This window comes from Piliocolobus tephrosceles, chromosome 6 (genome assembly GCF_002776525.5).
Source record: "Piliocolobus tephrosceles isolate RC106 chromosome 6, ASM277652v3, whole genome shotgun sequence".
Classification (NCBI taxonomy): domain Eukaryota; kingdom Metazoa; phylum Chordata; class Mammalia; order Primates; family Cercopithecidae; genus Piliocolobus; species Piliocolobus tephrosceles.
This window is the reverse complement of record NC_045439.1, coordinates 100,608,046-100,611,342: the sequence shown is the minus strand read 5'-3', so window position 1 is coordinate 100,611,342 and position 3,297 is coordinate 100,608,046. Positions and strand designations below refer to the sequence as shown.

At 52.2% G+C, this 3,297-nt stretch overlaps 1 protein-coding gene across 1 annotated transcript in view; it reads right to left on the bottom strand.

The window, feature by feature from the left end:
• Positions 1-1,052, bottom strand: part of SEMA4B (semaphorin 4B) — a 42,909-nt gene extending 41,857 nt beyond the window's left edge. The window contains exon 1 of the mRNA XM_023187122.2: positions 872-1,052. The gene's annotated coding sequence lies outside the window, so the exon portion shown is untranslated. The remainder of the gene's footprint in view (positions 1-871) is intronic.
• Between the last annotated feature and the right edge of the window lie 2,245 nt (positions 1,053-3,297).

Genomic DNA, 3,297 nt, shown 5'->3' with positions numbered 1-3,297 from the left:
AAAAAAAAAAAAAAAAAAAAAAAAAAAAAAAAAGTATAATCACCAAAAGAAATGGCCATGGCCCGAATTCAAATCCTGACCTTCCCACTAACTCATTGTCATCTTGGGAAGCCATTTAATCTCTCTGGGTTCAGTTTTCCTTATGAAAATGAGGAGGGATGGGCCAAGGTGATTGCTAAATCTTTTCCAGTTCTAAGGCATTGTGGGAAAAAACTTTTTAAAACTTTGTATGCTTCCCACACAAAATTTTAAGGCATTTCAACCTTTAGAAGAATTGTTTAACTCAAATAACATACTCATATTACAGGTGAGGAAATGTGGGCAGAGGTTTGGTGACCTTCCCGAGGTGACCCAGGGCTCCTGCGCCGTTTTGCTAGACCAGAGTAACTCCCGAGTAGCCGCAACAGCAGCTTCATGCCCAGAACCCCAACTTCCTTCTTCTAGCCTTGTATCCACCACCTTGGTGCTCAGTGACAAGAAAGAAGGCATGACAAAGGGCCTAACTCGGAGGTCATACCCATTACCATTCCGCAGGGGCCCAGGCCTTTTCCGAATTCCAAAAGACTTCCCCCCAGGGCCAGGTCCCGGATTTAGGAGTAGGGGTGGTGCACTGGCGCGATGTGAACGCTGCTCTAAGGTCCCCGGTGGCCATGGGAACATGGGCCCAGCCTCCTGCGCTGCCATGGTAACAGGCTCCCCCGGAGGCCGGCGCCAGTGCCCATCAGAGCGTGCAGGTGGCGCCCTCTGGGGAGAGGGGCCGGGCGGGAGGTGCGGGTGCAAGGGTGGGGGCGGCGGCTGCGCGGCGGTTTCCGCCTGGTCCGCCACCTCCCGGGCTGCGGCTCCCACCTCGCTGGGCACCCCCCGCGCCTACCTGGAGTGAGTCAGGGCCAACGCACGGTCATCGCCCCCCGCGGGGCCGCTCTTCCTACAGTGTCCACTGACTCGTCCCCCTTGCCAGGCCAGCCCAGCGCCGTCCCTGGGGACCCGGAGTCTCGGGCGCACAGCCTCGGTCCGGCGCGGCGTCCCAGGAAATGCTGGGCCCCCGCCAAGCCCCGCCCCGCCCCGCCCGTGTTTACGGGAATTGTCCGTAGGGCGCCTCCGGGACTTCCCTGATGCGGGCCGTGCCCCCCGCCCCACCACCGCCACCGGCCCCCGGCCATTTGCAGCAACGCTGGACTCGATGCCACGACCACCCTGGCCTGTCGGGTCCCCCTCGCCACAACCGCTTGTCGGCCCAAGTTAGCCGTGGAGCCCAAGGGACTGTGTGGTCCTTCACCTTGGGAGACTCGGCCTCGCTGGACCTTGGCCACAGGGGGCGGCCTCACTAGCTGGAGTCTGGGCTGGCCCGGGTTGAAATCCTAGATCCACTCTCACCTAACTGGCTGTGTTACCTAGGACGAGTTCCTTAACCTGTCTGAGCCTTGAGTTTTTCATCTGTAAAGTGGGCATCAGAACACTAGAGACCTCACAAGGTTGTGGTGGGAAATGCAATGGTGGAGGCGCACACCTGCACATGGTCGGCTCTCAAGAATGGTAGTATTGTTTACAGAAGGAGGCAAGTGAGAGAGAGGAGAGCAGAGCCACACTCTGTGAAACCACCCACGTCTCCACCCGAGATAAATGCTGCTCACTGCTCCCTTACCATGCAGTGGGCGGGCGTGCTCAGAGAGTAAAACGAAACGGAGATCTGCAGGGGGGGTGAAAGATAGGGTTATAAATATCCCGCATTTATCAAGTGACCTTGGCTCCTCCCTCTCCTGCTCTTGCGTCCTGGTGCTCCTATCTTCCAGGAAAGCAACAGCAGCTTTCAGGGCGGTTACTGAAACAACCAGTTCTGAACTTGTAAGTGGCTGAGCTGGCCTGAGCTGGCTGGTCAAGGGACTGCAGAAACCAGAGGCCAAGTGGCAGCCCGTTCCAAGGCCGGGCGGGCCTGGCCTAAGTGTACATTGTCCTTCTGCAGCCTCTCCTCTCCGGGAATTGCTGCCTAGCTCCTCCAGAAAAAGAAAAAAGTGATTACTTTTGTTACATCTCTATAAAAGTAAACACATATTTAGTACAAGAAAGTTAGACAACAGAAAAACAGAATTAAAAATAATATCACTCATAATTTCATTTTACCTACACATCAGCATCGGCCGTTCATTTTTTTTTTTTTTTTTTTTCCCGAGAGTCTTGCTCTGTCACCCAGGCTGGAGTGCAGTGGCTCTATCTCAGCTCACTGCAACCTCTGCCTCTCGGGTTCAAGCAATTCTCCTGCCTCAGCCTCCCAAGTAGCTAGGATTGCAGGCGTCTACCACCACGCCCTGCTAACTTTTGTATTTTTAATAGAGATGGGGTTTCACAATATTGGCTAGGCTGGTCTTGAACTCCTGACCTCGTGATCCGTCTGCCTCGACCTCCCAAAGTGCTGGGATTACAGGCGTGAGTCACCATATCCGGCCGGCAGCATTAATATTTTTAAAAACTTTTTAAAAATTGAGATTAATTTGCATGTAATAAACTGCACAAGTCTTAGGTGTACTGGTGTTAATATTTTGGTGAATATCTTCCTGTGTGTTTCCTATGCATAAGTATACACTTACATCTTTTAGAAAAAAGATGATTCAGTACATACTTTTTTCTAACTTTTACTTAAGACAGCATTATTTTACGTTTTTCTTTTTTTTTTTTTTGAGATGGAGTCTTGCTCTTGTTGCACAGGCTGGAGTGCAGTCATGCGATTTCCGCTCACTGTAACCTCTGCCTCCCGGATTCAAGCGATTCTCCTGCCTCAGTCTCTCAAGTAGGTGGGATTACAGGCACCCACCACCACATCCAGTTAATTTTTGTATTTTTAGTAGGGATGGAGTTTCACCATGTTGGCCAGGCTGGTCTCGAACTTCTGACCTCAAGTGATCTGCCTGCCTTGGTCTGCCAAAGTGCTGGGATTACAGGTGTGAGCCACAGCATCCAGCCTATATCACATTTGCTCACGCCTGTAATCTCAGCTCTTGAGGAGGCCGAGGTGGGCGGATCACAAGGTCAGGAGCTCGAGACCAACTTGGACCAACTCCGGCTCTACTAAAAATACATGGGGTATTTAGTAGAGATGGGGTGAAGCCCCGTCTCTACTAAAAATACAAAAATTAGCCGGGCGTGGTGGTGCCCGCCTGTAATCCCAGCTACTCAGGAGACTGAAGCAGGAGAATCGCTTGAACCCGGGAAGCAGAGGTTACGGTGAGCTGAGATCACACCACTGCACTCCAGCCTGGGCAACAGAGTGAGACTCCGTCTCAAAATAAATAAACAAACAAATAA